This window comes from Grampus griseus (genome assembly GCF_964374135.1).
Source record: "Grampus griseus genome assembly, chromosome: 5".
NCBI lineage: Eukaryota > Metazoa > Chordata > Mammalia > Artiodactyla > Delphinidae > Grampus > Grampus griseus.
Genome location: NC_138998.1, coordinates 59,030,484 through 59,052,454, shown reverse-complemented (window position 1 = coordinate 59,052,454; position 21,971 = coordinate 59,030,484).

Below are 21,971 nucleotides of genomic sequence, written 5' to 3'. Positions count from 1 at the left end.
TGGGATCCTCCCAGACTGGGGCACGAACCCGTGTCCCCTGCATCGGCAGGCGGACTCTCAACCACTGCGCCACCGGGGAAGCCCCAACCTTATGATCTTGAGCAAGGCATTGCTCCTCGGAGCTTCAGTCTCCTCAAATGTGAATTGAAGAGAACACTCTCGCCTGGCAGACCTCAAAAACTTTGGCGAGATTCAAATGAGCCAATGTGCATTCTGCGTCCTCAAAATTGGTAAACCCAATGTACTGTGGTCATCGTTTCTGGGGTTTTGTTTAGGAATTCTAAACTGAAGTATTTTAATCAATGTCCCAGTCACCTGCCATTCAATATTCTGGATTCTGTTATCTGAAAGATGATCCCAGACCCAACCAATCATTCAGTGCCTCTCTTTTGTGGGGTCTCTCTCTCCTCTGCCTCACCCCCCTTTCTCTCTCTCTCTCTCTCTCTCACACACACACACACACCATTTCCCTGGGGCTGGAAGGAAGGAAGAATATTTTTCTGACTTAAAGGGCTTTCCCTTCAGCTTCAGCCATGCTTGCCTGCCCTCCAGTCTCGTGAACCACCACCTCACCTGCTGGCCCCAGATTCCATCTGCAGAAACTTCCTGCTTAGGTATCTCACTCAGCCCTCAGAGCTGAATCTCTGGACTCAGTCAACACCTCCAAGGTTCCTCACTCATCCTTGAAGAGCCCCTGTCTTTGAAATCTGTCTCCTCTCCTAGAGGGAGAGGTGCTGCTCCCCTGGGGAGGTCTCCTCTGTCCCCCTTTCTCACAGAGACCCATTCCTTTGCCAAAATTTCTTCTCAGAGGACATTAGCTAGAATATCAGCACATCTGCATCTAATTAAAGTTCCACTTTTCTCTGCCTCAAGTTTCCTGGACACACCCAGACACCACACTGATTTTTGAAGAGTTTGCTGCAGACACACACCCTTAGTAATATTGCCCCAGTTTGCTCCCATCTTCTGTCCACTGAGACAGCCCCTCAGATTGCTTGTTGACAAGCCTTTATGACGGCCAAGTCTTAACATAAAGGAAGGGTTGTGCTCTCCTCAGGAATTGTTTTGTTTCTGTCTTATGGACACATGAATTGTGCCATTAATCAATGTTTCTTATTCATTTTAGTGGCAGGAAAGCTTAGACCAAACTTTCTCCCAACCTCCATGTTATGGACTGAATTGTGTCCTCCTACAAAATCATATGCTGAAGCTTAACCCTCAGGCTTAGAATGTGATTGTACTTGGAAATAGGGCTGCTAAAGAGATGATTAAGTTCGAATAAGGCCATTGGAGTTGGTCCCAATCCAATCTGACTGCTGTCCTTACAAGAAGAGATTAGGACACATAGGGAGACACCAGGGATGTGCATGGGCAGAGGAAAGACCATGTGAAGACACAGCAAGAGGTTACCATCTGCAAGCCAACGAGAGAGGCCTCAGAGGAAACCAGCCTTGCTGACACCTTGATCTTGGACTTCCAGCCTCCAGAATTGTTAAGAGAATACATTTCTATTATTTAAGCCACTCAGTCTGTGGTATTTTTTATGGCAGCTTTAGCATATTAATATAAATTTTGGTTCCAAAAAGTGGGGCACTGCTGTAACAAACTCCTGAAAATGTGGAAGTGGCTTCAGACCTGGTTAATGGATAGAAGCTGGAAGAGTTTTGAGGCACATGTGAGAAAAGTCAAGATTGCCTTGAAGAGATTGTTGGCAGACACAGACATTAAACGTGATTGAGTGAGGTCTCAGACAGAAATGAGGGCCATGGTATTGCACATTGGAAGAAAGGTGATTCTTACTATACAGTGGCAGAGAACTTGGCTGAATTGTGGAAAGTAGGATGTGTGAGTGATGAACCTGTATATTTAGCTGGAGACATCTCTAAGCAAAGTATCGAAGGTGTGGCCAGCTTCATGGTTACTGTTCACAGTAAAATGCGAAAGAAGAGAGATAGATTGAAGGAATTGTTAAGCAAGAAGAACTTGAATATTTGGAAAATTAGCCTATCTCCATGGCAAAAATCTGAGAAAGTGTGTTTTGGAGAGAACAGCAAGGGTGTTACTGGACAATCACTCCATGAAGAGACTAAGGGTGTGACTCAAGCATCCACTCAGCCATGTCAGCAGAATCCAGGAACAGAGATGGAACGCACAGCAGAAACACCGCCGGTTTGTACTAAAGGTGACAGGGAAGGGACAAAATGAAGGAAGGCTGTTGGATTTGAACTGCAACATCAGCTCTTCCCCAGGTCTCCTGCCAGCCCACTCTGCAGATTTTGCACTTGCCAGACTCCATAGTCATGCTAGCCAACACACACACACACACACACACACACACACACACACACACACTCACCCCATTGGTTCTATTTCGCTAGAGAACCTTCACTAATACACCCCACCCTTAGCAAGTATAGAGATCTATACTTTTATCCTGGCCTGATTCCTGTTTTGTGTTTTTGATATGTCCGTATCTTTGTTTTATTTCTTCTCACCTACATTTAATGTAACTTACTGCATTCTATGTAATTGTGTGAGCCAATTTATATCCTCTGGAATAAAAAGGCTGTAATCAAACTATGAACAAACTACCCCTTGGACATGATCACTCTTTCCTCAAGTTTCTAGTCTTTACTACAATGAATAGATAATGCCAGGAACTCTGGTATAGGTGAAGTAAGTGTGTGAAACTTTTTGCTAAGCTTTTCATAAGATGAATTTAGACTCTCTATAGCAAATGTCCTATTGTCATCTTCACATGACCCTATTATTCCTCCAATTGTTATCCTTACTTATTTTTAAGTAAAAGATTAACACTTGGTGCCAGACTGATTAAGATTTTTAAATATCTTAGGAACTGGCTTCTAACTGCCATTATTTATAGGAAGATGGAAGTCGGGCTTTTTTCATCAGAAGTGTAAGATATCAATGTTGGGAGAGTCACAAAGGAAATGAGAGAGTCATTTCAGTGGGAGAAATAAGGAAGAGGAAAGGTATGAGAAACAGAGGCTTTTTAGGGAGGTTCTCAGGAAAGTGAAGTTCATAGGCCCCATGCATATGCTGAGAGGCCTGAAGGTCTGAATTCACAGAGGGGACACTCACTGTCCTTACAGACAACGTGTAGCTGCCAGTATTAGCTGAGGCAGCCTACCTCAGTTCAGCATTCGTGAATGACACACACATAATGGATCGTTACACAAATTTGTTCCCAGGATAATCATGGAGTAATATAAAAGTACTCCTCTGAGCAACAGCTATTGCTGTTTGTTAATAACAATCCGGCCATTAGAGTGTTCTGAAAAAATTATCATCAAGGCATTTAGTGTGAAAAAGATACCCTTCTTTAAAAACTAATATCAGATCACAGAAATGTTCTGATAATTTACTCTTGGCAAAAGGGGGCAGGTTTGCTCCTGCTAAAAACTTCACAGTTGTTTTGTCTTAAACCGCATGTGATCTTCAAATGGGGGACGGGGAGCCACACCCAAGGAAATTTTGTGAAGGTGCTGTGCTTTCTTTTTCCGATATTTCTCTAGAATTTTCAACCTCATTGTATGTGATAATTCCTACCTGACTGTATTGTACTAAACCATGTTCTTTTCTTGCCTCCAACTGTGGTAATGGGAACTAAACAAGTCTGATATTTACAATTCCATTTTCTTACTTACTGAAAAATTCTGTGATTTTGTTCCCTGATTGGATTCACACAATTACTGGTTTGCTATTTTCCGAGCTATTGAGCTCAGGTTGCAACGAGATCAGAATTCGACAGCCAGGGTTGCTCACTGGAACTTTAACTTCCTGGGGCATAATTCCCACATCATCATCACTGATTTCCAATAGCGAACGGCAACCTAATTTTTAGATTTTAGAGCTCACTTACATAAGTTTATTACTCCTAATGTGGAAGACTTTTTTGAAAAATAACTACAAGGAAACAAGCGAATATTTGTTCATCCATGTGTCATCCAAATTCCCCCTTGGGATGTTTTTGCTTCTTCCAAAAATGGAAAACTATATGAACCTTCACATATTTAATTCTGAGGCTTTGGTACGATAATTTTAGGCGAAGGGATGATTTGGCAGTAATGTAGAGTTTCAACATGCCATTACATCATCCTGTGATATACAGAAAAGTTTTGTATTAAGTGCCATGGACAAGAGCCTGTTATAATATTTGCAAAGATGATTTTTGTCAAATTGCAGTAAAAGGGTGCTATTTTTCAAACTTACCATTTACTTTGGTGTTAAGAGAGAAGCTTCAGGAGGACTTCCAGGTGGCAAGAATTATGGGGCATTAGTGTGTGTGTACGAGTACACAAAAGTTTGGAGATCACTAAATGAGTTAATGTTGCTGAAATATATATGCATCTCTTCTCTGCCAGCAGATTTACATTAAAATCTGGGAAAAATAAACTTAAAATTAGAGGCTAAGTTCCAAATAGAAATGAAGCTGAGTTGCGATCTCCACGACTCGCACAGAATTGTCATATCTTGTTGTCTGGTCCATTAGACGCTGGAGAACATGGTGCACTTTTGTTGGTGTTACTGGGATGCTTTGTTTGAGGATTCTGAGAATCTGTCCAGTATTCTTTGAAGTACTGAGTAACATCAGTTCATCTCAAAGATCACTTGTGTCTAGTAGCAAAAGGTCCAGATGTCAACGTCTGATATAAGTAACTTTAAACTTGCAAAAGAAGTGAATTGTATTCATTCTGGGGCTCACCTTGGGGTATATAAATGCTTTCATATGCTCTTGAATCAGCATGATTTTATAAAGTCTTCAGTGACTAGACTGAGATAACCACCAAAAATGCTACAGAAAATATTTAATACTCACCTTTTTACTTTATTTAGTGTGCTATAGTGTGAACTCCGAAATGCATTTAATATAACATCAAGAGCTGTCTGATACATTTAGAATCCTCGTCCCTTTTTTAAAGCTTTCATGACATGGGTTCTTCTTACCAGATTCTTCCGAGCCCCATCCCTCATTTCCACATGTCCGACACTTAAAATTTAAATCTTAAACCATTGTTTTCCACAAAGTTCAAGATTTTAAAATCTATCTTACGTTCTTCAGTAAAAACACTACTATCAGTAATGGTTTTGCCATTTACACACATTAAAGTCTCCTAAAAATCAGTACTTCCCCAAATGCAAGATTGAAAACCATAATTTCTGAATTGGTGGCATTCCCTTCAACTCTCATAGTTTTCAATTTGTTGCTCACTCTGCATTTTCAAAGCTTTTGGTTCAGTTGCCAAAAAAATGCATTGAAAAAATAAATCCTTTTTATAAGTCCCCTTAGGCTCGATTATGAGTCACTTGAAACAGAATCAAATTTCCCTGAGAGGGTATTTTTCCATTGTTACAGGGAGAAATGGATAAAATAAGAAATTGGAGCGGGAAAGCAAAATAACTAAAATTAGCTTTATGAAACCATAATTTTTAGAATGTATTTCCAAAAACTTTGCAAGAAGCATCAATCCTTCACTTTTCAATTTTATGAGAAAGAGTGGATCTAAAATATTCTTCACATGCCTTCCCAAGTTGAAGGTGTTATTAACAATATTGTTTTCTACATTAGACTTTCTGCCATCCATATTCTTTACTTTGTCCTCATTGTGGGATGACGGTGTATCTTGAATGAAGAAGACTTAGAACCTGCAATTACTATTTATATTAAAAAAATTAGGTCTATACTTGTGAGATCTGACAAGTAACTTTATGAATAAACATCTCCTTGGAGCAGGAACTGCATTTTATTCATAATTGTGTCACTACTCCTAACTTTTAGCCCAGTACCAGACTCATAGCAGGCCCTCAATAGGTATTGTTGAAAGAATGAATCAGTCTTGTTTTTATTTATAACTGTGTGTTAGACATCTTAACCTAATTATTAGAGCTATCATCTTACTTGAGCCATGTATATTTATATTTTTCCTCCAAGATTTTACACAGATTTCACATTTTCTTGATTTGGGATTAAATTCAGAAGTCTAAAAATTGTTAGAAAATACTATGGTTTTAAAGGAAGACTTCTCCTCAGGCAATTTCCCAAGTCTTTACAGTAAAAGTTTTCATCCAGATATTATCAGACCTTTTAAAAGCCCTGACATGGCACTCTCGTGTCAATTTTCATGCTTCATCATGAGAACAGGATGGGTGATGTTATTAAAGGACTTTCTGTTAATTCATAAGCTTTGAAAGCCATTGGGTCCCAAGTATAATGATATTATTGCTAAAATTTTGCTTTTTGATCTACAGTATATTTTATAATGAATCTGCACAGAATGAAAGATAAGCATTATGATCAAGTCATTTTGCATACAAAAGACTAAGTAAGAAGTTAAAATAAGATAATCTGACATTTTTCTTTAGATCAGCTATAGCCAAACGCAAAGTATGGTAGTCACAAGGATCAAACTCTCAAAGGACAACATATTTTAACACTAAGAATAATGAGATAGAATCATGGAAAGCTCAAATAATTATTTCAGTAAGGAAAGGCATTTTGATAATAACAAACGAACAAAAACTCTGTTGGGTAACAAAGGCTTTAAGGTTGATTTTTGGGGTTTTTTTACTCTCATGTATTAGATTCCCTGAATAACAAAACTAATATCTTATTAATATGAAACCACTAATGCCATAATGAGTGTTATGAAGTATTAAAATCATTATCCACTGAGATAATGCTGGATAATCACTAAGCTGAGTGAATGCTTCAGTCTGAATCAACAGTGTGCTCAGTACATCCATTTGGGAAGCTTGGTCCCAAGTGGTTAGGGCCGATTTTTAGAGTATGTTTCCATGACAAAACCCCTAAATAGGAAGAAATGACCATCTTTATCTCTTAAGGAAATGATATGCAAAAAGCATGAGCCATTCACCAGTGCTTCATAGTACCAGAAGAAAACTCAAATTCAGTTAGGATGGCTATTTGGTTCAAGAAAATTGGCAGGTTATTATTTTTTTCTTTCTATTTTAGTCTTGCAGCTATATAGACAGTTTAAGGCACACTACTGTCACTTGAATTCAGAAATTAGATAACGCAAATGTAAGCCCACAGAAATTCTGAGTGCTATATCCATGTCAAGCATAATTAATGCCTTTTATTATGACTAATAATTTATTAGTATCATTTATAGCTCTCAAGAGACCTGATGTACACTTTCAGGTCAGTAGAAGAGTCGTGTTAAGAGCCAGGTCAGCCCTGTCTTCCTGGTTCCCCCAAGGTAGAATGATCCTTTGCTCCACTTAGCCCTAAAATCTTGGACCCAGGAAGTCAGCAAGTAAGGGACAACTGTGACCTTCAAAGTCAATAAGTTTCACCTCTACACAAATTTCAGAGGACAACTGCTCCCTGATACTGTGCTAAAAATTATATATGTGTGTGTGTGTGTGTGTGTGTGTGTGTGTGTAAATAATGTTAAAAGTGGCTTAATAAAAAGTGATGTAATGTTATTGCTCTCCTTATACTCACAAGTTATATAATATCACATTTTGTTTAAATATTTTTAAAACTCTATACGGAGGTTCCTTAAAAAACTAAAAATAGAGCTACCATTAGACACAGCAATCCCACGACTGGGCATATACCCTGAGAAAACCATAATTCAAAAAGACACATGCAACCCAATGTTCACTGCAGCACTATTTACAATAGCCAGGACATGGAAGCAACCTAAGTGTCCATCGACAGAGGAATGGATAAAGAAAATATGGTACATTTATACAATGGAATATTACTCAGCCATAAAAAGGAATGAAATTGGGTCATTTGTAGAGACGTGGATGGACCTAGAGACTGTCATACAGAGTGAAGTAAGCCAGAAAGAGAAAAACAAATATCGTATATTAACTCATATATGTCGAATCTAGAAAAATGGTACAGATGAACCTATTTGCAAAGCAGAAATGGAGACATAGATGTAGAGAGCAAAAGTGTGAACACTGGGCGGGGGAAAAGGGATGGGATGAATTGGGAGATTGGGATTGACATATATATGTCACTGGGTATGATACAGATAACTAGTGAGGACCTGCTGTGTAGCAATGGGGAACTCTACTCTGTGCTCTGTGGTGACCTGGATGAGAGGGAAATCCAAAAGGGAGGGGATATGTGTATACATATGGCTGGTTCACTTCACTGTGTAGCAGAAGCTAGCACAACATTGTAAAGCAACTATACCCCAATAAAAAATAAATAAATATTTAAAAATTGATAGAATAAAAAAATAAATATTTAAAAAACTCTAAGACATTTAAACTTTTTAAAGAGTCTCATACAAAATTAAAAATCAACTTCTATTTTGAGATCATTTATACTGCAATGAAAATGTACATGCTTCTCCTCTCAAATTTAAAACTGTGTGAGATTACAGCAGAAGGAGAATGACATAACTGAACCAGTTATCTGGAAAAGTTCAGGCTAAAGTTGCTTTTCTCTCAGTTCTCAGAACTCTTCCCATTATATATATTTAATCTAGAAAAACCTGTTTTCTTTATTATTATATATCACAGAGCCTCTCAAAAAATATATAGGTAAAATGAATACATTCATTAGGTATTTCCTGAACGTCCTTCAGAGAAATCTTAAGTTGGATAATGTATATTAATCAGAAATCGGTGCTTCATTCTGACAATAAACACTGTTTAATAAACCACGTAAAATACTGTTGGTCATAAAATGAATTCTGGAATTGTAAACATTTCAGGTTTGTTCAGGGTTTTTTCCAGTAGAATGTGTTCTCTGCAATTGCTGAGAAATCATAACTGGGAAGAAGGCTAAGCTCCTTGTTGAATATTTCCAAGGATTGGATTAACAGGTAAAATGAGAATCACACTTTCAATAACTGTTGAGCATGTGGGAACACGTGGATCCATCCCCCAAGGCTTTGAGTGATGTAGGTTCTACCACTTCCTTTTACAGTGTAACCTCATGTTTTTGACACGAGAAAAATAAACCCCTAACAAAAACCATTTGCTTTTAAGCAAATCCAGTCTATTTGGAGAGATTTGTGCTGGTCTCTAACATCTGACTTACTATAAATGACAATAACAACTTTCGTTAATTTCCTTCTCCCTCCAAGATTCTGCTATGAAGCTCACAAATTCTGAAGGCATTTGAATGTATTGTGATACTGCATCTTTAGCTGCCAACCTAGATCTAACCCAGTACGCATTCTGTATAGACTGGCTGAAAGTATCTGGCTCAGGCACCCATCATGTTAACATTTTTTCTTTCTCCTTCCCTTCCTCCCTTCCTCCCTTCTATGCTTCCTTCCTTCCTCTTCTCCCCCAGCCCTTTTTTGCAACTCTTAGTAAAAGGTCATTATCCCTGTCTAGACTTTTCTCGTAATAGTCTGTGCTTTTCAGAACAAATGTTATGTTAAAGAACTGGGCACAATAGTATTCACTTTGGTCTCTGATTTCTCTGCTTTCTGGCACTCAGCAGTGATATGAAAGATTTTATATAAACATATGCTTTTCATACAGTCTTTTTGCAAGGTGACTTTGGGTCCATTTGTACTTGTTGGATTTAAAATATCCTTGGCAGAGAAGGGAGGGGGGTGGGGGGGAGGAAAGAAATAAGTGAGGAAGATTAAGAGGTACAAACTTCCAGTTACAAAATAAATGAGTCACAGGTATGAAATGTACAATCTGGGGAATATAGTTCATAAGTGTGTAATATCTTTGTATGCTGACATACCGTGACTAGACTTATTGGGGTAATCATTTTAAAACGTATAGAAATATCAAATCACTATACAGTATTGTATAACAGGAACTAACACAGTGTTGTAGGTCACTGATATTTCAAAAACAAACTCATAGAAAAAGACAGAATTGTGCTTACCAGAAACAGGGGGTGAGGGGAGGGGGTATTGGATGAAGGTGGTCAAAATGTACAAACTTCCCGTTATAAGATAAATAAGTACTAGGGATGATAACATGGGATTATAACATGATAAATGTAATTAATGCTGTTCTGTGTTACATATGAAAGTTGTTAGAGAGCAAACCCTAAGAGTTTTCATCACAAGGAAAACATTTTTTTCTATTTCTTTCGTTTTGTATCTCTATGAGATGATGAATATTCACTAAACTTACTGTGATAATCACTCCATAATGTATGTAAGTCAAATCCTTATGCTGTGCACCTCAAACTTATACCATGCTGTTACGTCAGTTGTAGCTCAATAAAACTAGAACTAAAAGCATGAAATAGAACATCCCTGGCAGGAATTTATTTTTCAGATGGAGTCTAACTAACCAGATCGAGGAAACATCTAGGATGTTTCATCCAAGGATGGGGAATGGGAGGAGAACTTTGCCCAGAGAGCAGAGGCCCATAGATGGTGATGGGGAGGAGCCAGAGACAGAAGGCAGGGCACTAGCACTTTTTCAGTAGCCTCAGTCACTTTGTGGCCCTGGCGGTTTCTCTGTTCTGCTCACATTATTTATTGTGTGTTTTAGCATTTCACATCACCAGGTTTCTCTCACACGTTGCCATTACAGCCAAGCTCAACACCCATCAAGAAGCCGGAGGGATGCATGAGCCTGTCTAAAGGTCTTGGAGGGTAGATGGGAACTGAGTAAAGATCCGAGTCTCTTGTTCTCATAATGGAGTTTTAAGTGGAGCTTGCATATTTTTTGCCGTATGAAAGAAAAGAGAGTCATCTTGATCAGCGGTCCCCAACCTTTTTGTCACCAGGGACCAGTTTTGTGGAAGACAATTTTTGCACGAATGAGAGGGTGGGGGTGGGGAGGGGGATGGTTCAGGCAGTAACGCGAGCAATGAGGAGCGACGGGGAGGGACAGGGAGCGACGGGGAGCCATGGGGAGCCGTGGGGAGCCATGGGGAGCAATGGGGAGCTGTGGGGAGTGATGGGGAGCCATGGGGAGTGATGGGGAGCCATGGGGAGCGATGAGGAGTGGTGGGGAACGACGGGGAGTGATGAGGAGCGATGAGGAGCCGTGGGGAGTGGTGGGGAGCCATGGGGAGCGATGGGGAGCCGTGGGGAGCGATGAGGAGTGGTGGGGAACGACGGGGAGAGATGGGGAGCGATGAGGAGCGATGAGGAGCCGTGGGGAGTCATGGGGAGCGACGGGGAGTGATGGGGAGCAATGGGGAGCCATGGGGAGCCATGGGGAGCGATGGGGAGCGGTGGGGAGCGGTGGGGAGCGATGGGGAGCAATGGGGAGACGTGGGGAGCAGTGGGGAGCCGTGGGGAGCGATGGGGAGCCGTGGGGAGCCGTGGGGAGCCTTGGGGAGCCGTGGGGAGCCGTGGGGAGCGGTGGGGAGCGATGGGGAGCCGTGGGGAGCCGTGGGGAGCGATGGGGAGCCGTGGGGAGCCGTGGGGAGCGATGGGGAGCCGTGGGGAGCCGTGGAGAGCTGTGGGGAGCGATGGGGAGCAGTGGGGAGCCGTGGGGAGCCGTGGGGAGCGGTGGGGAGCCGTGGGGAGCCGTGGGGAGCGGTGGGGAGCCGTGGGGAGCCGTGGGGAGCGACGGGGAGCCGTGGGGAGCGGTGGGGAGCCGTGGGGAGTGATGGGGAGCCGTGAGGAGACATGGGGAGCGACGGGGAGCCGTGGGGAGCCGTGGGGAGCAGTGGGGAGCCGTGGGGAGCAATGGGGAGCGATGGGGAGCCGTGGGGAGCCGTGGGGAGCTGTGGGGAGCGGTGGGGAGACATGCGGAGCCGTGGGGAGCGACGGGGAGCCATGGGGAGTGAAGGGGAGTGATGGGCAGCGGCAGATGAAGCTTCGCTCGCTCACCCACTGCTCACCTCCTGCTGTGCAGCCCAGTTCCTAACAGGCCACGGACCAATACTGGTCTCCGGCCCAGGGGTTGTGGACCCCTGATCTAGATAATCAACATATCCTTAACGGCCCATCCCACCTGGGCTGCTGTGTTAGGGCCTAAGAATTGCAGTGCTGTTCATTGTGTTGTATGTCTTGTAATTAGGGTGGCCAGGCATTTGGTATTGTCTGATAGTTCCAATTTAAAATATTTTATTCTGTGTCTCCATAAGTATATTTATGATTAACATTTCAAAACACAAAAAATAGACACACTTTAGCTCTTGAAATTGAATAGTGTTATAACATGAAAAAGTACTCTCCCTAGACAAACAACTGAGGACTTGCCCCCAGTCCTTCTGTGCGGGTCCTGCTGTTCCCCATTGGACAAGGAAGCCCAGATGGAAGCAAGGATGATCACATAATGCTTAGGAGATCATAAAAGCATCTTAGAATTGGACAGACCTGGGTTCAAATCTCCACTTTTCCACTAACTATTGTGTGAACTTGACCTTGTTACTTACTCTCTAAGACTTAGTTTGTGGATCTCTTAATTGGGAATACCTACCTGTGCCTTAGGGGGTTATTATAGACATAGAATAAGAAAATGGATATAAAGAACAGTGTCTCTCACACAGTCAATGCAAACTTAGAGCTATAATTCACTTGCTGGGATGAAAGAATTTCAAATTTATGAAGAACTTAAAAGGCCTATTCACCAAAGAATATGACAGAACTTTTCAAGCAGCTTTATGCAATCTCACTACAAAAATGGAGCTCCTTCCCAACTCCATCTTCACTGGCTATCACCTTATTCAGAAGAAATTGAATGTTTTAACCCCATTTAGTCCTCTGCCCTTTCTATGCCAGTACTAACAAAAGTGCCCACTTTTTACAAACACGAAAGTTGAGCCATAGGGAAGTGTTCAGTGGTGGTTGGCAGTCTCAGACAGAAGTAATACTTAGTTTCTCTGGAGGGTTAAATCCTCAGTATCCTATTAATCCCACCTCCCGCACGCATACAGTCTTGTGACTAATCCCAACCCCCAGTCGTTACAGACGTATCCTATCTAAAACTCGTTATGAATTCAGACCTAGGCAGCTAGACTCACCCCATATTGAAACCTCGACCACGGATGGCTTCCGTGCTGAAGCAAAGCCTTTACAGAGCGTTTCAATAGCCGAAGGGCTCACTGTCATGCTTGTTAGCGTCTTGCTTCAGTACACAGAAAAATTGATTCTTTTTGCAGGTCAAATTATTTTTGTATTTTTCTTTTTTCATGCACAGTAACTCCATTCTTTTACCTGGTCATTTCCTTTAAGAAAGATTCAGTTAGGGGAGCTGCATCTTATTATCTTCTGCCACCAATGCAAGGTGCAAAGACAGTTTAATTCTTAAGGAGAGAATCATTTAAGTGTGACCTATTGTGTTAGTCTGGATGCTTTTCATATTGAGCACTGGGAGTTAAAGAGGTCTTTAATTTGTCTAAACCACATTGATAATTTACATTGAACTCGAAGTGCCCACTGCCTTTTCCAATCAGCTCAACTATTCCCAGATCTTCTAAGGTGAATTTTAATAGTACAAAACCTTTAGCTAATGTCTCTGAAAGGGATGCCTAGACCAATACAATGGCTCATAGGAAGGTTGTCACGTGGCTGAAATGACTTCCCCAAATTGTACACCAGTTGCCTGAAAAACATTCCACCTAACTGGAACTCTTGGAACTTAACTTCAACATTGATCCATGTTCATCCATTAACAGTATTATTGAGGTTGTCCAAATATACAGTAACAGTATAATCCCAGAACTCTGGCTTATACAGAACAGGTTTGAGGCAATAGTACAGTCTCTTGCTGTACTATTGAGTGAAACTTGTTATTACCAACCCCCAAAAGGAAACCATGAAACCCATATGGAAAAGGAGTGTAAGAGATGCAATTGATAATAGAGGTAGAATCTACCTGCCCACATGCCATAACTGACCCTTTGAAAGGTGAGCAAAAAGACATAATAAACGTGTAATATTAATACTATTACATAACAAATAATAAAAATAACTAATATTGATTGAGCACTTACAAGGAAAGATGTTTCATCAACATTGTCTTATTGAATCCTCGACATGCCTGGGAGGTAAACATTATTTTTGTTCCCACAGGAAAGTGAGTCTCCGAGAGATGTGAGTTACCCAGAGTTCTGAAGTTAGGAAACAGCAAAGCTAAGATTCAGACCCATTTGACATCAATGTCCATAGCCAGAACCGCGATGCTGGACTGCCAGGGTTCTCAAGAGAGTGAGCTCCTGGGATCTATGTGGCAGTAACCTAGCTTTCTGTTTGCCAACACTGACAGCAGTGGGCTAGATCAGAAGAGGTACATGGCCCTAAGTCGTACATCTAATAACCACAGTGAGGCTTCATCCAGCATGATCCTGCAGCAATTTGTCAGGTATGTTTCTTGGTCAAGCGGCACCTTGTCGCGCGAGTTGTGCTTTACAGTAATTTTCCATAGTGTGCTCCTTTGATTTAGATCATCTATTGTGACAGAGATTAACATAAAAACCGTATTTAAAACAAAATTGTTTGGGGCAGTTTGTGGGCTTTGGGGTTTCCTTTTAAAGCTTCTGTGGGCCCAAATCTGCCTTTGCCAGCTGCTCAGGTGTTGTATTGTATTATCATTCTGCTTGTTCTGATACAGGTGGGGTGAATGGGAAGGGATACACGTTCCCGAGGGACCCAGAAATGTCTTCTGCTTTCAATGATCCATTTGTAAAAACTTCTCATGTGAAGGACACTTCTGCTAGACTTCAGACAAAAGGATTCTGAGCCAGGATTTGAAGGAGATACTTCACTTCATCTTTTATTCTTCCCCCAAACTACAGGTGGCCTATCTCTCTCCATTCAGGTCTATGCTCACTTAGCGAGACTGAGTACTGGAAGAATTACTTCTATTGCTCTGATTCAAAGTAACAAAACAATTAAAAAGCTAGAGCATGGCTTTTAAAAATTAACTAAAAACGAGCCCAGAAACCAACACTGCTAGGGTAAGCCTGCCCTGTGTCCAGTGATTCTGTTGGATCTGAAAGAGTTTTTGAATGTACTAAGAGATATAAAAATCTAGGAAAGAGGCTGGCCTGGAATAGATAGACCAGGAAGCCTGTCATGGAGTTGAATTTCCATTTCCCATCTTCCAATCTCCTTCACCCAATCTTCAGCTGGCTCCGTGAAGACCTGAAACAGAAGTGAGAGGAGCAGAAAAGCCTTCATTGTTTTTTCCTCAGGCCCCTGCAGGGCTTGATCTATTTTTCTGGCAAACCTGGAGGTTAGCCACACTGTGGTGGGGCAGGTAGGGGGTAGGGGCTTTGTGGATCCTCAGACGCATCTTAAGCCCTGTAAATACTACCTTTCAGGCTGTTTCTTTCAGGTGCCACCCCTCTAGCTGAAGGTCAATAGATAGTTTTCCCTGAATGGGAAGCACAATGAGCACACTTTATAATTCTAGTGTTTGAGATGCTGGACACCCTGAATCACAGGAGAGCCGTGCTCCTTTGGGCTTTTACAATACGTAGTCTGGTGTTTGTGGAGCTCTACCAATCTGTTCAGTGGGGAGCCCTGGTCCAGTGCGGTCTGAGTCTCATCATGTGACTGTGTCCATCTCATCCTTCAGATCTCACCTGAGAAGTCAGATTCTGAGACGGGCATTTCATAGTCCTCTTCTTAGCTTCTGTGCCTATTTCTCTCCATCAGAGGATGCTGTTTTTTCTTACATGGAAACTTAACACAATTCCATAATTCTTCACTGTTTGTTCTACTTCTTATGGTCTCTTTTTTTCTACTAGAAGTCAAGGTCTAAAGGCAGGGCCATGTCCATCTTCTTCGCTACTGTTTTCCAGGATATGGGATATGGCAGGTGTCCAGTAAATTTTTTTCATAATAATTTAAAAATAACATTTATAAAAAAAAAATAACATTTATAATATGCGTTATACTTCTATGTTCTTTCATGTCTGGTTATATCCACTATGCCATGTGATTCTCACAATGACACCATGAGATAGGCTGGGCAAATATTACCTTATGTTTATAATAGAGAAACGAAGTGAGATAATCAGGCTCCTGGAATTCCCATCCTGGTGTAGTCTCCCCCCCATCAAAGAGTGCTGACATGTATAAACAATCGAACAATGCCAAAATGACGAGTGTAACTTCCAAGGCCATATTATAAAAGATATTTAGGCTTTGCCTCACATTCTTGGATCACTCACATTGGAGGAAACCAACGGCCGCTTTGCAAGGACACTCAAGCAGCCCCGTGAAGTGCTTGGGAGGAACTGAGGCCACCTGCTACCAGCTCAGGCCGACATATGAGCCACAGAAGTGAACAGTCTTGAAAGCAGATTCTCCAGCCGCAGTCAAGCCTTCAGATGACTGCAGCCCTGGCCAACATCTTGGCTACAACCTCATAAGAGACCAACCAGATACACTGTTCCTGAATTCTTGACTTACAGGCCCCGAGATAATAAATGTTTATCATTTTAAGCTGCTAAGTTTGGGGGCAATTTGTTTTGCAACAACAGACAGCTAATATTCCAAGACGCAGAGAGAAATGGCAATTCTTCATCTTCTTTCTCATTTTTCCCCTTCTTTAACTCCAACCCCAGCCTTCCTGCCTTCTGCCAAAGAAACTTGGGGTATGTGTGTAGTTAATATAAACCAGAATACAATGTGTAATGTGTGCTCAATATTGTTCCAGTTTTCTCTCACTACAGCCTCTTCTAGCAGGTAAATAATTACCATTCACATAATCTTGGAGAGAAGAAAACCAAAGGAGGCTATTCAAGAAACGAGGCAGCTTATTTCTGTCAAGTCAACTGCCCAATCTTTGTCAAGACCACAGTAGCTTCTGGGCCAAGTCTAGGTGCCCCAGGGAATCCTTTGAAATGTTTTTTTCACATAAAATATTTTAAAACCTATTTAAAGACATTGATGGTGGGAGGGCAAGGGGTGTTGTGGAAGTTAGAGAGATACCATCTTAATTTGCAATCGGGGCTTTTAAAGACAACATACTCTTATTGGAGTTGATTCAAATATCATTCAAGTATTTACATATTGGAAGTCTGAACAAAGTTGTATTTATTAATTAACGTGCTTGACCACACTAGATTTAAATTTGCCTTAAAACAGGCAAGATAATCTATCATGACACATATTTGAATATATATTGCCACACAACATCCCATCAATTACTCCTTGATGCTGCTCTCCAACAAAACAGCTCATACGGTCTTTGAAATTAAAGCCCCCTTAAGGTCACTTGATCTTCTCCCTTCCTTTCTCTCCATGCCCTCCCTGCACAAATATCCCTCATGATAGCCCCCTAAAGTGATTATCTGGGCCCGGCTTATACTCTCTCACCTGCCTAGAAGATGGCTAAGTTGTGTGGGTTTATGGAGAATTGCTCTAGAGTGTTTCCCCAGTGGTAATGGCTAAGAGACATGGAATTTTTTACACTTGTTTCTTTTCTGATCACAACCATATTTGCCACTGATGAGAGATGAATTATATCATATCAAAGACATGAAGTCATGCTCATTCTGTCCTAGTAACTGGGATTCTCCCGGGTGAGTGTGTGCATGTGTGTGTGTGTTGAGGGCGGAAGGTGCCTCAGGGCCCTGGTTACTATGTCTAACTTCACTCACTTGATGCATTCTCACTGGTACCCCATGAATTCCAGATATATTTTGCTCATCCACAGGGAGACACAGTGGCTAAGAGAAGAAACCCAACTCCACTGCTGGTAAACTGTGTGATTTAATACACATTATTTAATTTCTCTGAACCTCAATTTCTCATCTACCAGCATTCTATCCTGCCCACATCACAGGGTCTTGTGGGGATTAAGTAAGATTGTGTATGTGAAAGAATTTTTTAAATGACAGGTGTCGATAGATGTATGAAATATATCATAGCAATTGAATGTCTCGGTGAAGTTCTCAGCAAGAAGTATTAATGAATAAATGGTAGACTCTATTGCGATAATCATGGGAGTATTTGTTAACAATTCTGAAATTGTTATACTTGTATACTAAGACTAAACAAGTAAGTAAATGGTTAGTGCACGATGGGAACAAGATTTCTCATAGTTGGAGTAGGAAGTTACAGATAAACAAAGAGGAAAGTCTAGAATGAACCATGTGGTACTGGATTAGATTCAGAGACATCAGTATAAACTCATCTTTAGCTTATATAGATGCAGATGGATATATAGAGAAATAATTACAGATATGTGGGTACACATAGGTTAGCATAGACACATTTCCTAGCTCTGTCTAACGAGAGGACCTAGAAGCAATGACATCCCAGAAGCGATGAGAACACTAGTGCTCAGATCTTGATTTCTAATGCCATTTTCCAATAAAAGGAACCAGGGCTCCTTAGAGAAGTAGCTCATTCCAGGGCTGGGGCAGGAAATATACAAGATGAACCTGAAGCATCTTATAAGGACAAAAAATAAGGAAATGAAAGGATTTCAGTGTCTGACAGGCCTGAGTTTGAGCTGCAGTTCCAATAGTTCCTAAGTATATGGACTTGGGGGCAAGTTACTTAAACTCTGTTGCTCTGGTTTTCTAACATGCAAAATGGGGATAATAAACCCTACCTCACAAGGCTGTTTTAAGTACTGAATGAGTAATGAACAGAACACAACGTGCCCAGCACAGTATCTGGTTTTATAGTAAGTACTCAAACAATGATAGTTATTATCATACTACTATTAGCATCACTTTTAAAAGTGAGAGGCTAGATAAGATTATGCTTAAATTTTCTCCCCAAATTTAGGATTTGATGGACCACTATCTATTGGTATTTGCATAGTTTCTGTTGGAGAGGGGCTATTTATGGCAGTAAGGCAAAATGAAGTCATAGATTCTATAAGGAATATAGATGTAGGGATAGGCATCTTCTCTCTCAAACTCTAAATTTAATGTGAAGCTAAAACCATTTGAAAATAAAGCATAAAAATATATTCAGAGGAACTAGGAATGCTAATATGTTGTGAAATTCTAAAACACAAAGTAAGACAAACATAATCAGGTCATTTTCAAGGGAAGCAAAGTAGGTGGAAGATTTTTTTGCTTGGGTACAGTTTCAACTAAAACAAGTGCTTTATATATTTTCTCATTACTTAACAAAAATTAAGCAACCTCGAAATACTACAGTTTTTCTGAATTCACACGCTATAATTAATCAATAATTTAGATGTATTTGTGTGTGTGTGGATATAATTGGAAAGAACTGCTTCTTGATGTCACACTTACACAGAATTGAAACATGGAGACTTGGAGCTAAAATGGTCTTCAGAGCTCATACAATGTCACCCCATGTGTAGGATGAGGAAACTGAGATCCAAGTTGTGAGGGGACTTGCCTCAGGCCAGAGATAAAACCAGAACACAATCTTTAGCTCTTTTAGTTTCCTAAAGCACAGCATCCCTAAACCTCAAAGCCCCCAAGTGGTGTAAGATCTTCAGCTATGATGCATCATAAAATGAAGGCCTAGCCATTCAGAAACCTACATTTAGAACGAACACACTAAAAGCCACAGTTAAGAGATACCTTTGGTAGACAGTGGTAGAAGTAAATTTAAAATAATTTCAATTACTGTACAATAAAAACAATTCTGATTTAATCTAACCTGGCTATAGTGTGATTTCCTCTAAGAATTTGTCTAGGGGTGGGATGAAAGGGTTAAGCCCGTGAAGCACCTCAGTTTTCAGCCACTAGCTGTGGTATCCTGGGTAATTACTGCGGCTTACTTGAGACCACACCTTAGATAAACCTGAAGCACTGGAGTTTTCTGCAAACATTTTCTTTCCTGCAAGCTGTGGCTTGTCTCTTTCATATATTTGTCCTATGTTTTCAACTTGATTTTCCAGTGGCTAGTTTATACTTGGTTGAGCCAACAAATCAGGGTCTGTTGATTTAGTTTCATATCTTCTCGGTGCTTGCGTGAGACAGCCATGCCAGCTATGTGGTAATGAACACAGTCAGGCTGGATGAATTATTTTCCTACGAGGGGAATAAAGTTTAAAAAAAAGAGGGGAGGAGGAACTGGTTCAGGTAAAGGTTATGATTTAATTTCCTTTGTTTTATTGATTGCTTTTTAAAATAATATAGGCTTTGCTTGTGACTGAAATTTCATTCTCATTTCACTTCTTAAATGAGCATTTAACTTTTCTCATTCTAAGAGGCCAGTATAGGAACAGTAGAGACAAAGGACAAGGTAGGTACTTGGTGTGACAAAGAGTGTCCTTGAAGAAGACAATTCTCCATGCTCTATGGAAAGTGGAATGACAGTCAGGGAACCATTTTTAGGTTATATCACTCTATAAAGATTACAAAGCAAAGTAGCTTGTGTTTTAGTGGGTACCAACAACAAGGTACTTCTTGAAGCTGCAGATCCTTTTAAGAAAAAATACTCATGACACCTAGGTCAATGGGGACATATCTTTTCCCTTCGTAAAGAAAAATTGTTTTCCCTTCTCTTCATCTTCCTGCACCTCATTGCCATCAGTACCATTGCCATCAGACCTAGGAGAAAATGTAGTGAATAATTACAGACGAAGAAGCTTTTGAAAATTTCAAAAACTTTCAGAGCCCTGTGAGGTTAGCAAGAGTGGTAGCATTATTTTCTTAGTTTTGCATGTAAGATAAAGAATTGGGGCAAAGATACAGGCATTTGAAGTGACATGCTCAAAGTCCTGAATGAAGCTAACAGTGATAGCAGGATTACCACCCAGGCCAACTGCTCTTCAAATGCCCTCCAGCCACTTTTTGGGTAATCGTCAATGTCAACATCACCCAACAACACTTCTCACACACACATTAGTGGAATTAGTTTAACCAAATAGTTTGATCACTATCTTGCTGAGAAGGCAGTAGTTGGGAAATAGACATTTTTATTGGGCTGGAATGGAAAGAACCAGAAGACTTGGGGGAAGGAAGCAGTAGGGGAAAGACAATGTGTTTATCAACTTTTTTTTTTTAATTTCAAAAGTAATGAATGCTTAAGGCAACAAGTAATATAATCCAAAAATATATAGAGTTTTAAAAGTGAATAATGTCTGCTCCCTCCCTCCTATACTAGCCACTATTAACGGCCTGGTGCATATCTTTTGGGTCTTTTTAAAGCCACAGAAGTAATATAATGAGAATGGTGGGAGTGAGGCAGGAAGGAAAGAATTAAGGTTCAGTAAAATGGGTGGGAAAGCCATGCCTACCAACTTGCTCTCAGCCTTAGCCTGAGGCTATAATCAGGATGCTGAATTCTCCTCTGGAAGGCTGAGATTTCAGTTTCCCCTAGGTCTGCCTCACTGCCCCAGTTGTCTTGGTTTAGGCTCATGAAATCCATACTCTCCATTTGAGATCATTTTCTCCCCATCTAATCGCTGCTCTCCCCCCCCCCCATTTGCACCCCCATTCTACACACACTCACCTATGACTGCCCCATAGCAACCCATGAAGACAGAAAGACAGAACATACAAACGACAGAAGATGGTCCTCTTGCTGCTATCAAGACAACCATCTTCCTGAAATCAGAATGGCCACAAAAGTGGGATGGATGACTGGCTACTCACTGAGTTTGCAGACCAAATGCCTCCAGAGATGTTTTAGGTCCTGATGGAACCTAGTAATTTGACATTGCTGCTAAGTCCTAAAGGTCAGCTTGAAGTTGTTGGTCATTGGAGTTCACTTTTGGAGAAGTTAATGGCAGTCTAGGATACAGGCCAGTTTCAGGCTGGGCAACCATATTCCTGCCGGCTCTCTACCCTGCCCCCGCGCACGTTTGAACAGTTTGCCTCCCCAGTGAAGCTTCTGCATATAAATCCAGCCAGAGCAAGAGCTGCCCTCTTGTAAAACACCTTTCAGAATCCAGCCCATCTCCCAGTCCTGGGCAACCACCGGAAGCTGTGGTTCTTACACAGCAGGTTAGTCAAGAATGGGGTCAGGGCAGTGAAGTGAGTTGTGAACTGATGACAATATCCTGGGAAACCCTTAAGCCTGGATCGAGGGAAGTTGCCAGCTAAGACTGATGTTGACTTTAGGGGGACAGAAGTGATGACATGCCCCCAGAACTTCACCTTTCTGTCAGTTAAACTCACGCTA